Below are 13,937 nucleotides of genomic sequence, written 5' to 3' on the forward strand. Positions count from 1 at the left end.
CCCCCATCCCCCAATTCATTGACCCTAACATTTTTTTCCTTTGCGTATTCATTTCTGTTTTCTAAACAAACCTTCAAGAAAATGTAAAGTTCTAGAGAATGGAGCACCCTGTAGGGAGAGAATGGACCCATTGCCGGCCCCAAACGTCACCATGGCAACGGCCAATCGGATCGCGGAGATGCGATTTCGTCGCACGCTGTCTGCACACAAACACACACATCCAGAATCGGATGTCGATGTTTATTTGTGTACAGTCCGTCAGCCTGTCGACCGTGCCGCACTTGCGGCGCTCGAGACGAGAGTGCGTTGAAGCACGCACACTCTGGGACGGGTTGCGTTGTGTTGGGCGTCATCAGCAGTCGCGGTGGCTATGAGATGTTGACTACCTCGCTGGTGTGCAGGAGGTCCGTAGGCTCGAACCCGACCCTGACCATTCCTGTGTATTTGGAGTTTGCGTGTTTTTCTCTCTCCCCGTGGTCGCGTGGATTTTTTTCTCTCCGGATTTCCCCCTTCGCATTGAGAATCAACAATCCCGCGTTTCGAGTGTTTTGGCTGCTATAGATGTCCACACGATAAGCCAAATCACTTCGTCGAACGGTCGTTTTGTGATAGCCTGGTCGCTTCTGGAAAAAACAAATCGACATAGCTCAGTGGAGCCTTAACTGGTAATTAGAAACGAATTGGTTTAACAAAACGTGTAAAGAATGCGAGTGGGTTGCCAGCTGTTCTTGCCCGGGCCACTGAGCTGGAGGGGAAAAACGCAATAATGTACAAACTGGCATGGCGTGATCATCTTGATGAGGATGATGTTGTTGTTGAGCGTGGGGGGAGTGTCGAATGGGCCCCGCCTGCTCGCCCCAGCAGCAGATGCCCCCCCCCCCTCTCACTCGCGCCCCCCTCTCACTCGCCCCCCTCCCATCTCACTCGCGCCGAGACCATGCGGGCGAGGTGGTCGTCACGTGGCTCGCTGCTTCCGTGCCCGACGGGGGCCCATTCGCAGTGCGCGCTGGGACAGACGCGAGGCGAATCGAGCGATTGGAGCGATTCGCCCCGTCGGTAACGACGTCGCTACGACGGAGGTTCGGGGTGTTGTGCTCCCCGAGGCGCGGTGCCGCCTTCTGCTGTGGCCCGTGGACTATGCCAGCCAGGCCTTGACACTCACGCGGCGTCTCCCGCAACGCCGCTCGGAGTCCGGGTTGTCGGCGTAAGGCACTACCACTACAACACCAGCTGCGCCTATCCATAACGATCGTGTTTTATTCCCGTACTACATTAATCCGATGATCCTGTGAACGTGGTTATCGCGATACTAGCATACTACTACCTCCTGTCGTGTTGGACCAGGACCCGTAGCTTGCTAGCGAGCAGCTGGCTGGCAGCTCTCCCACAGCTGCTGCTGATGATGGGACACTGACGTGTCGAAACCAGTCCTGAGCTTGTGCTGTGAAGCCATGTTGCTGCAGGATGCACTCCAAGAAGCCGTCTGACTGACGGGATGTGTAAGAATCTAATGATGATGATGATGTTTCTAATTGTGATGTATGTGGGGGGGGGGTAACGGATGTTGGAGATGTTCGCGTCGCGTCTGCTTATTTATTTGATGACTCATGCCCAGTACACGTGCCGCGCTGTGGGGTGGTAGGGGGGGTGACGTGGGGGGGGTGACATGGGGGGGGTGACATGGGGGGGGGGGTGACGTGGGGGGGGGGGTGACGTGGGGGGGGGGGGTGACGTGGGGGGGGGGGGTGACATGGGGGGGGGTGACATGGGGGGGGGGTGACGAGGGGGGGGGGGTGACGAGGGGGGGGGGGTGACGTGGGGGGGGGGTGTGGTTGTAAACGCGGCCTCACCCGCCACCCGCGGGCGACGTGAAGGCGGTGGGGGCACGGGCGTCATGGCGACGCTTCTTGTTACATCACTCGGGGGGGCGGGGGGGGGGGGCAGGGAACCCACCGCTCTCGTCAGCTGCGTCCCGGCCTCTTCACGGCGCCAGACGTCGCGTCGACTCCTGCGGGGTGAGGGGGGGAGCGGTGGCGCTGCGGTTAGCGCGCTGCGCTCCGAATTCGATTCCGCCTCACGGTCCAGCCGACACCGGCGTCGAGTATCTGAATCGGTGCAGGGCCTCCCCTAGATCGACTCGGCCTCAAGTTAGTACCCGGTGCGATGCGTGAGGTAAACATCGCCACGAGAGGGGAGACAAAGGCGGCCGGGCTGTACGGAGTGGGTCTCTGTCTCCATCGCGTCGGACCCGGGAGAGACGACCGCTGCTGCTGCTGCTGTCGCTGTAAATAGACATTTTGTAAGTGGAGAAGGCATCGTTAATAAAAAACAACAACCTGTAAAAATGTAAACCCCTGCCTCGTGGCGTGGTGGCGTCGTTGTTGACTTGGCGTTGTTGTTGACTTGGCGTGGTGGCGTTGTTGTTGACTTGGCGTTGTTGTTGACTTGGCGTGGTGGCGTTGTTGTTGACTTGGCGTTGTTGTTGACTTGGCGTGGTGGCGTTGTTGTTGTTGACTTGGCGTGGTGGCGTTGTTGTTGTTGTTGACTTGGCATTGTTGTTGACTTGGCGTGGTGGCGTTGTTGTTGTTGTTGACTTGGCGTTGTTGTTGACTTGGCGTTGTTGTTGACTTGGCGTTGTTGTTGACTTGGCGTTGTTGTTGACTTGGCGTTGTTGTTGACTTGGCGTGGTGGCGTTGTTGTTGACTTGGCGTGGTGGCGTTGTTGTTGTTGACTTGGCGTTGTTGTTGACTTGGCGTTGTTGTTGACTTGGCGTGGTGGCGTTTTTGTTGACTTGGCGTGGTGGCGTTGTTATTGTTGACTTGGTGTGGTGGCGTTGTTGTTGTTGACTTGGTGTGGTGGAGTTGTTGTAATTGTTGACTTGGTGTGGTGGCGTTGTTGTTGACTTGGTGTGGTGGCGTTGTTGTTATTGTTGACTTGGTGTGGTGGCGTTGTTTTAGTTGACTTGGTGTGGTGGCGTTTTTGTTGTTGACTTGGTGTGGTGGCGTTGTTGTTGTTGACTTGGTGTGGTGGCGTTGTTGTTGACTTGGTGTGGTGGCGTTGTTGTTGTTGTTGACTTGGCGTGGTGGCGTTGTTGTTGTTGACTTGGTGTGGTGGCGTTGTTGTTGACTTGGTGTGGTGGCGTTGTTGTTGTTGACTTGGCATGGTGGCGTTGTTATTGTTGACTTGGTGTGGTGGCGTTGTTGTTGTTGTTGACTTGGTGTGGTGGCGTTGTTGTTGTTGTTGACTTGGCGTGGTGGCGTTGTTATTGTTGACTTGGCGTGGTGGCGTTGTTGTTGTTGACTTGGTGTGGTGGTGTTGTTGTTGTTGACTTGGCGTGGCGTTGTTGTTGTTGACTTGGCACGCGTGGGGGGCCGCAGCGCCGCTTGAGCGCTCGGCAGCGTCGTCAAGGGCATTGGCCGCATCATTTGGCGACGTCGTTTCGGGCAATGACCCTCTTTCAAAGCGGGCATTTCTCCTGGAAACGTCTCGTCTTGAACATCTGCTGTGAACAAAGGGTCATCTGCCAGAAATCGCCTCTTGTAAATGTTTCCTCTGAGGCTACACTTACCGCCCCAAAGACGAAGACACACCATCAAGTACATTACCACCATCGTTAGCATCGGGGTGGTGATTTGATTTTAATGATTGAACACAAGCAGAACTCTGTGGACCGGTTTCGACATTCGGCGACTCATCAGCAGATTGCTAATTGAGCAATCTAATTGAGCAATCTTTGGAAGAACGCAATCAACCAATCTAATTGAGCACTCTTTGTAAGAACGCAATCAACCAATCTAATTGAGCAATTTTTGGAAGAACGCAATCAACCAATCTAATTGAGCACTCTTTGTAAGAACGCAATCAACCAATCTATTTGAGCAATCTTTGGAAGAACGTAATCAACCAATCTAATTGAGCACTCTTTGGAAGAACGCAATCAACCAATCTATTTGAGCAATCTTTGGAAGAACGCAATCAACCAATCTAATTGAGCAATCTTTGTAAGAACGCAATCAACCAATCTAATTGAGCACTCTTTGGAAGAACGCAATCAACCAATCTATTTGAGCAATCTTTGGAAGAACGCAATCAACCAATCTAATTGAGCAATCTTTGGAAGAACGCAATCAACCAATCTATTTGAGCAATCTTTGGAAGAACGTAATCAACCAATCTATTTGAGCAATCTTTGGAAGAACGCAATCAACCAATCTAATTGAGCAATCTTTGGAAGAACGTAATCAACCAATCTATTTGAGCAATCTTTGGAAGAACGCAATCAACCAATCTAATTGAGCAATCTTTGGAAGAACGCAATCAACCAATCTAATTGAGCAATCTTTGGAAGAACGTAATCAACCAATCTAATTGAGCAATCTTTGGAAGAACGTAATCAACCAATCTATTTGAGCACTCTTTGGAAGAACGCAATCAACCAATCTATTTGAGCAATCTTTGGAAGAACGTAATCAAACAATCTATTTGAGCACTCTTTGGAAGAACGCAATCAACCAATCTAATTGAGCAATCTTTGGAAGAACGCAATCAACCAATCTATTTGAGCAATCTTTGGAAGAACGCAATCAACCAATCTAATTGAGCAATCTTTGTAAGAACGCAATCAACTAATCTAATTGAGCACTCTTTGGAAGAACGCAATCAACCAATCTATTTGAGCAATCTTTGGAAGAACGTAATCAACCAATCTATTTGAGCAATCTTTGGAAGAACGCAATCAACCAATCTATTTGAGCAATCTTTGGAAGAACGCAATCAACCAATCTATTTGAGCAATCTTTGGAAGAACGCAATCAACCAATCTATTTGAGCAATCTTTGGAAGAACGTAATCAACCAATCTAATTGAGCAATCTTTGGAAGAACGCAATCAACCAATCTAATTGAGCAATCTTTGGAAGAACGTAATCAACCAATCTATTTGAGCAATCTTTGGAAGAAGGCAATCAACCAATCTAATTGAGCACTCTTTGGAAGAACGCAATCAACCAATCTATTTGAGCAATCTTTGGAAGAACGTAATCAACCAATCTATTTGAGCAATCTTTGGAAGAACGTAATCAACCAATCTAATTGAGCAATCTTTGGAAGAACGTAATCAACCAATCTAATTGAGCACTCTTTGGAAGAACGCAATCAACCAATCTAATTGAGCACTCTTTGGAAGAACGCAATCAACCAATCTATTTGAGCAATCTTTGGAAGAACGTAATCAACCAATCTATTTGAGCAATCTTTGGAAGAACGCAATCAACCAATCTAATTGAGCAATCTTTGGAAGAACGTAATCAACCAATCTATTTGAGCAATCTTTGGAAGAACGCAATCAACCAATCTAATTGAGCACTCTTTGGAAGAACGCAATCAACCAATCTAATTGAGCAATCTTTGGAAGAACGTAATCAACCAATCTAATTGAGCACTCTTTGGAAGAACGCAATCAACCAATCTAATTGAGCAATCTTTGGAAGAACGTAATCAACCAATCTATTTGAGCAATCTTTGGAAGAACGCAATCAACCAATCTAATTGAGCAATCTTTGGAAGAACGCAATCAACCAATCTAATTGAGCAATCTTTGGAAGAACGTAATCAACCAATCTAATTGAGCACTCTTTGGAAGAACGCAATCAACCAATCTAATTGAGCAGTCTTTGGAAGAACGCAATCAACCAATCTGATTGAGCAATCTTTGGAAGAACGTAATCAACCAATCTAATTGAGCAATCTTTGGAAGAACGTAATCAACCAATCTAATTGAGCGCTCTTTGGAAGAACGCAATCAACCAATCTAATTGAGCAATCTTTGGAAGAACGCAATCAACCAATCGAATTGAGCAATCTTTGGAAGAACGTAATCAACCAATCTAATTGAGCACTCTTTGGAAGAACGCAATCAACCAATCTAATTGAGCAATCTTTGGAAGAACGCAATCAACCAATCTATTTGAGCACTCTTTGGAAGAACGCAATCAACCAATCTATTTGAGCACTCTTTGGAAGAACGCAATCAACCAATCTATTTGAGCAATCTTTGGAAGAACGCAATCAACCAATCTATTTGAGCAATCTTTGGAAGAACGCAATCAACCAATCTAATTGAGCAATCTTTGTAAGAACGCAATCAACTAATCTAATTGAGCACTCTTTGGAAGAACGCAATCAACCAATCTATTTGAGCAATCTTTGGAAGAACGTAATCAACCAATCTAATTGAGCAATCTTTGGAAGAACGCAATCAACCAATCTAATTGAGCAATCTTTGGAAGAACGTAATCAACCAATCTATTTGAGCAATCTTTGGAAGAACGTAATCAACCAATCTATTTGAGCAATCTTTGGAAGAACGTAATCAACCAATCTAATTGAGCAATCTTTGGAAGAACGTAATCAACCAATCTAATTGAGCACTCTTTGGAAGAACGCAATCAACCAATCTAATTGAGCACTCTTTGGAAGAACGCAATCAACCAATCTATTTGAGCAATCTTTGGAAGAACGTAATCAACCAATCTATTTGAGCAATCTTTGGAAGAACGCAATCAACCAATCTAATTGAGCAATCTTTGGAAGAACGTAATCAACCAATCTATTTGAGCAATCTTTGGAAGAACGCAATCAACCAATCTAATTGAGCACTCTTTGGAAGAACGCAATCAACCAATCTAATTGAGCAATCTTTGGAAGAACGTAATCAACCAATCTAATTGAGCACTCTTTGGAAGAACGCAATCAACCAATCTAATTGAGCAATCTTTGGAAGAACGCAATCAACCAATCTAATTGAGCAATCTTTGGAAGAACGTAATCAACCAATCTAATTGAGCACTCTTTGGAAGAACGCAATCAACCAATCTAATTGAGCAATCTTTGGAAGAACGCAATCAACCAATCTATTTGAGCAATCTTTGGAAGAACGTAATCAACCAATCTAGTTGAGCAATCTTTGGAAGAACGCAATCAACCAATCTAATTGAGCACTCTTTGGAAGAACGCAATCAACCAATCTATTTGAGCAATCTTTGGAAGAATGCAATCAACCAATCTAGTTGAGCAATCTTTGGAAGAACGCAATCAACCAATCTAGTTGAGCAATCTTTGGAAGAACGTAATCAACCAATCTAGTTGAGCAATCTTTGGAAGAACGCAATCAACCAATCTAGTTGAGCAATCTTTGGAAGAACGCAATCAACCAATCTAGTTGAGCAATCTTTGGAAGAACGCAATCAACCAATCTATTTGAGCAATCTTTGGAAGAACGTAATCAACCAATCTAATTGAGCAATCTTTAGAAGAACGCAATCAACCAATCTAATTGAGCAATCTTTGGAAGAACGTAATCAACCAATCTAGTTGAGCAATCTTTGGAAGAACGCAATCAACCAGGCTATGCGTTAACTGTGTGCTCACCGACTCTCTGTGTTGCATTGCATTACACTTCCTGATTTTACGAAATTTCACTTCTACCGTGCTTGATCTGTGCTTGTTTATGGGTCCATTCTCTCCTCCGGCCGCTATGGGCAGGAATTCTACACATCTCCCCCTCTGCCCCAACCCCCTCTCTGTTTAAGGCCTCGACACAGAGACGTCTTTCTGTGTGCCTATGTGTGTGTGTGTCTCTGTGTGAGTCTCTCTCTCTGCTTGTGTGTCTGTGTGCCTATGTTGTGTCTCTGTGTGTCTCTCTCTGTTTGTCTCTGTGTGAGACTCTCTCTGCTTGTGTGTCTGTGTGTTTCTCTGTGTGTCTCTGTGTGAGTCTCTCTGTTTGTGTCTCTGTGTGTCTCTCTGTTTGTCTCTGTGTGATTCTCTCTCTGCTTATCTGTCTGTGTGCCTATGTTGTGTGTCTGTCTGTGTGTCTCTCTATGTTTGTCTCTGTGTGAGTCTCTCTCTGCTTGTGTCTCTGTGTCTATGTTGTGTGTCTCTGTGTGTCTCTCTCTGTGTGTGTCTCTCTCTGCTTGTGTCTCTGTCTGTGTGTCAATGTTTTGTCCCACCACACCACCGTCTCGCATCGATTGTGCACTTCGCTTTCCCTTCGGTGATGATGGTCGTCGTGATGGTGGTGATAATGGTAGTTGTGGTGATGATGACCGGAGTGATTGTGATGGTGGTGATGATGGTCGTAGTGATGGTGATGGTGGTAGTTGTAGTGGTGGCGATGGTGGTAGTTGTGGTGGTGGTGATGCTGGCAATGGTGGTGGAGTTGATGGTGATAATGAAGAGGTGATGATGGTGGTGAGGATAGTCAGTTGTGCTCAATTCAATGGCTCGTTTCATTTCATAGATACTGTGTTGAGTGGTGATATCAGCTTAAAGTGAATTGTATTGATATACCGACACTTCACAAAACGCCTCGACTTTTAAAAGTTGTGGATGGGAATGGTGGCGCAGCGGTTAGCGCCCTCCGAACCCATCGCAGCCGAGATCAATGCCCAGCCACGGCCATCATCATCGATCCTCAATATCACCATCAGCATCACCACCACCATCAGCATCACGACCACCATCAGCATCGCCAGCGGCGAGCGTGATAGGAGAACCGGTCCCGACCTCCTCCACCAACCCGCGTGGTGAAGTATGGCCACAAGCCACGTGACCGACTCGGCGCTGGGAGGCCCTCATCCAGCAGTGGAGCGGCAAGGCGCTGTGAGATCTCATGCCGCTGCTCGTGCCACGGAGATGACGAAGACGACGAAGATGATGCGGAGGAGGAACAGGAGGAGATTTACACAACGCCAATTCACAACTCCATTTTCTACGAAGCAGGACAATGATTTTAAACGTCTGTTATAGATTCTCCCCATTTATGGCCACGCGCACACACGCACGCACTCGCACACACGCACACGCACACACGCACACACACACGCACACACGCACACACACACACGCACTCACACGCACTCACACGAACGCACACGCATGCACACGCACTCACGCACACACGCACGCACACACGCACTCGCACGCACACACACGCACGCACACACGCACTCACGCACACACGCACACACGCACGCACACGCGCACACGCACGCACACGCACACACGCACGCACTCACACCCGGACACGGACGCGCACACGCACGCACACACGCGCACACACGCACGCGCACACGCACGCACACACAGTCTGTTGATGCACATACACACACAGTCTGTTGATGCACACACACACACAGTCTGTTGACGCACGCACACACCGAGTCTGTTGATGCACACACACACAGTCTGTTGATGCACAAACACACACCGTCTGTTGATGCACAAACACACAGTCTGTTGATGCACACACACACACAGTCTGTTGATGCACACACACACACAGTCTGTTGATGCACACACACACAGTCTGTTGATGCACACACACACACCCAGTCTGTTGATGCACTCACACACCCAGTCTGTTGATGCACACACACACAAACACAGTATGTTGATGCACACACACACACAGTCTGTTGATGCACACACACACACAGTCTGTTGATGCACACACACACACAGTCTGTTGATGTACACACACACAGTCTGTTGATGCACACACACAGTATGTTGATGCACACACCCAGTCTGTTGATGCACATACACACACAGTCTGTTGATGCACACACACACACAGTCTGTTGATGCACACACACAGTCTGTTGATGCACACACACACACAGTCTGTTGATGCACACACACACACACAGTCTGTTGATGCACACACACACAGTCTGTTGATGCACACACACACAGTCTGTTGATGCACACACACACAGTCTGTTGATGCACACAAACACACACAGTCTGTTGATGCACACACACCCAGTCTGTTGATGCACACACACACCCAGTCTGTTGATGCACACACACACACAGTCTGTTGATGCACACACACACACAGTCTGTTGATGCACACACACAGTCTGTTGATGCACACACACACACAGTCTGTTGATGCACACACACACACACAGTCTGTTGATGCACACACACACAGTCTGTTGATGCACACACACACAGTCTGTTGATGCACACACACACAGTCTGTTGATGCACACACACACACAGTCTGTTGATGCACACAAACACACACAGTCTGTTGATGCACACACACCCAGTCTGTTGATGCACACACACACCCAGTCTGTTGATGCACACACACACACAGTCTGTTGATGCACACACACACACAGTCTGTTGATGCACACACACACACAGTCTGTTGATGCACACACACACACAGTCTGTTGATGCACACACACACACAGTCTGTTGATGCACACACACACACAGTGTGTTGATGCACACACACACACACCGAGTCTGTTGATGCACACACACACACAGTGTGTTGATGAACTCCCCAGCCACGCGTTCCACGCAAAACATCGCAGCGGCAGCAGCAGCAGGAGCAGCGGCAGCAGGAGCGAGAGGGCGTCACGCGTGAGCCACAGAGCCAGGAGCCGTGCCTCAGGAGCCGGGGCGGCGCGGTGTGGAGTAGCAGCAGTAGCAGCAGTCGTAGCTGCAGCAGTAGTTGTAGCAGCAGCAGTAGTTGTGGCAGTAGTTGTAGCTGCAGCAGTAGTTGTAGCTGCAGCAGTCGTAGCAGCAGTAGTAGCTGCAGCAGTAGTTTTAGCATTAGTCGTAGCTGCAGCAGTAGTTGTGGCAGTAGTTGTAGCTGCAGCAGTAGTCGTAGCAGTAGTTGTAGCTGCAGCAGTAGTTGTGGCAGTAGTTCCAGCAGTAGTTGTAGCTGCAGCAGTAGTTGTAGCAGTAGTTGTATCTGCAGCAGTAGCTGTGGCAGTAGTTGTAACTGCAGCAGTAGTTGCATCAGTAGTTGTAGCTGCAGTAGTAGTTGTAGCAGTAGTTGTAGCAGTAGTTGTTGCAGTAGTTGTAGCTGCAGCAGTAGTTACAGCAATAGTTGTAGCTGCAGCAGTAGTTGTAGCAGCAGTTGTAGCAGTAGCAGTCGTAGCAGCAGTCGTGGCAGTAGCTGCAGCAGTAGCTGTAGCTGCAGCAGTAGTCGTAGCAGTAGTTGTAGCTGCAGCAGCAGTAGTTGCAGCAGTAGTTGTAGCAGTAGTCGTAGCAGTAGCAGTAGTTACAGCAATAGTTGTAGCTGCAGCAGTAGTTGTAGCAGCAGTTGTAGCAGTAGCAGTCGTAGCAGCAGTCGTGGCAGTAGCTGCAGCAGTAGCTGTAGCTGCAGCAGTAGTCGTAGCAGTAGTTGTAGCTGTATCAGTAGTTGTAGCTGCAGCAGCAGTAGTTGTAGCAGTAGTCGTAGCAGTAGTTGTAGCTGCAGCAGCAGTAGTTGCAGCAGTAGTTGTAGCAGTAGTCGTAGCTGCAGCAGTAGTAGTTGCAGCAGTAGTTGTAGCAGTAGTCGTAGCTGCAGCAGTAGTTGCAGCAGTAGTTGTAGCTGTAGCAGTAGTTGTAGCTGCAGTAGTAGTTGTAGCAGTAGTCGTAGCAGTAGTTGTAGCTGTAGCAGTAGTTGCAGCAGTAGTTGTAGCTGTAGCAGTAGTTGTAGCTGCAGCAGTAGTCGTAGCAGTAGTCGTAGCAGTAGTTGTAGCTGCAGCAGTAGTTGTAGCAGTAGTTGTAGCAGTAGTCATAGCAGTAGTTGCAGCAGTAGTTGCAGCAGTAGTCGTATCTGCAGCAGTAGTTGCAGCAGTAGTTGTAGCTGTAGCAGTAGTTGTAACTGCAGCAGCAGTTGTAGCAGTAGTTGTAGCAGTAGTCGTAGCAGTAGTTGTAGCTGCAGCAATAGGTGTGGTAGTAGTTGTAGCAGCAGCCGTAGTAGCAGCAGTAGCTGCAGCAGTAGCTGCAGGAGTAGTTGTAGCTGCAGCAGTAGTAGTTGTAGCTGCAGCAGTAGTTGTAGCTGCAGCAGTAGTTGTAGCAGTAGTTGTAGCTGTAGCAGTAGTTGTAGCAGTAGTTGTAGCAGTAGTTGTAGCAGTAGTCGTAGCAGTAGTTGTAGCTGCAGCAGTAGTTGTAGCAGTAGTTGTAGCAGTAGTTGTTGCAGTAGTTGTAGCTGCAGCAGTAGTTGCAGCAGTAGTTGTAGCTGCAGCAGTAGTTGTAGCAGCAGTTGTAGCAGTGGCAGTAGCAGTCGTAGCAGCAGTCGTGGCAGTAGCTGCAGCAGTAGCTGTAGCTGCAGCAGTAGTCGTAGCAGTAGTTGTAGCTGTAGCAGTAGTTGTAGCTGCAGCAGCAGTAGTTGTAGCAGTAGTCGTAGCAGTAGTTGTAGCTGCAGCAGTAGTTGTAGCTGTAGCTGCAGCAGCAGTTGTAGCAGTAGTTGTAGCAGTAGTCGTAGCAGTAGTTGCAGCAGTAGCAGTAGTTGTAGCAGTAGCTGCAGCAGCAGTTGCAGAAGTAGTTGTAGCTGTAGCAGTAGTTGTAGCTGCAGGAGTAGCTGTGGCAGTAGTCGTAGCTGCAGCAGTAGTCGTAGCTGCAGCAGTAGTTGTAGCTGCAGCAATAGTTGCAGCAGTAGTTGTAGCTGCAGCAGCAGTAGTTGTAGCAGTAGTTGCAGCAATAGTTGTAGCTGCAGTAGCAGTAGTTGTAGCAGTAGTTGTAGCAGTAGTAGCTGCAGCAGTAGTTGTAGCAGTAGTTGTAGCTGCAGCAATAGTTGTAGCAGTAGTTGTGGCAGTAGTTGTGGCAGTAGTTGTGGCAGTAGTTGTAGCTGTAGCACTATATGTAGCAGTAGTTGTAGCTGCAGCAGTAGTTGTGGCAGTAGTTGTAGCAGCAGCAGTAGCAGCAGCAGTAGTAGCAGCAGTAGCTGCAGCAGTAGTTGTAGCTGCAGCAGTAGTTGTAGCAGTAGTTGTAGCTGCAGCAGTAGTTGTAGCAGTAGTTGTAGCAGCAGTTGTAGCTGCAGCAGTAGTTGTAGCAGCAGTTGTAGCTGCGGCAGTAGTTGTAGCAGTAGTTGTAGCTGCGGCAGTAGTTGTAGCAGCATTTGTGGCAGTAGCTGCAGCAGTAGTTGTAGCAGTAGTTGTAGCTGCGGCAGTAGTTGTAGCAGCAGTCGTGGCAGTAGCTGCAGCAGTAGTTGTAGCAGTAGTTGTAGCTGCAGCAGTAGTTTTAGCTGCAGCAGTAGTTGTAGCAGTAGTTGTAGCTGCAGCAGTAGTTGTAGCAGTAGTTGTAGCAGCAGTTGTAGCTGCAGCAGTAGTTGTAGCAGTAGTTGTAGCTGCGGCAGTAGTTGTAGCAGTAGTTGTAGCTGCGGCAGTAGTTGTAGCAGCAGTCGTGGCAGTAGCTGCAGCAGTAGTTGTAGCAGTAGTTGTAGCTGCAGCAGTAGTTGTAGCTGCAACAGTAGTTGTGGCAGTAGTTGTAGCTGCAGCAGTAGTTGCAGCAGTAGCTGCAGCAGTAGTTGTAGCTGCAGCAGTAGCAGAAGTCGTGACAGTAGCTATAGCAGTAGTTGAAGCTGCAACAGTAGTTGTGGCAGTAGTTGTAGCTGCAGCAGTAGTTCTAGCTGCAGCAGTAGCAGCAGTCGTGGCAGTAGCTGCAGCAGTAGTTGTGGCAGTAGTTGCGGCAGTAGTTGTAGCAGTTGTTGTAGCAATAGTTGTAGCTGCAGCGGTAGTTGTAGCAGCAGTCGTGGCAGTAGCTGCAGCAGTAGTTGTAGCAGCTGCAGCAGTAGTTGTGGCAGTAGTTGTAGCAGCTGCATCAGTAGCTGCTACAACTACTGCTGCAGCAGCAGTAGTTGTAGCAGCTGCAGCAGTAGCAGTAGTTGTGGCAGTAGTTGTAGCAGCTGCAGCAGTAGCATTAGTTGTAGCTGCAGCTGCAGCATTAGTTGTAGCTGCAGCTGCAGTAGTTGTAGCAGCTGCAGCAGTAGCAGTAGTTGTGGCAGTAGTTGTAGCAGCTGCAGCTTTAGCATTAGTTGTAGCTGCAGCTGCAGCATTAGTTGTAGCTGCAGCTGCAGCAGCAGTAGTTGTAGCAGCTGCAGCAGTAGCAGTAGTTGTGGCAGTAGTTGTAGCAGCTGCAGCAGTA

The sequence above is a fragment of the Lampetra planeri genome, chromosome 54, assembly GCF_965212315.1.
Source record: "Lampetra planeri chromosome 54, kcLamPlan1.2.h2, whole genome shotgun sequence".
Lineage (NCBI taxonomy): Eukaryota > Metazoa > Chordata > Hyperoartia > Petromyzontiformes > Petromyzontidae > Lampetra > Lampetra planeri.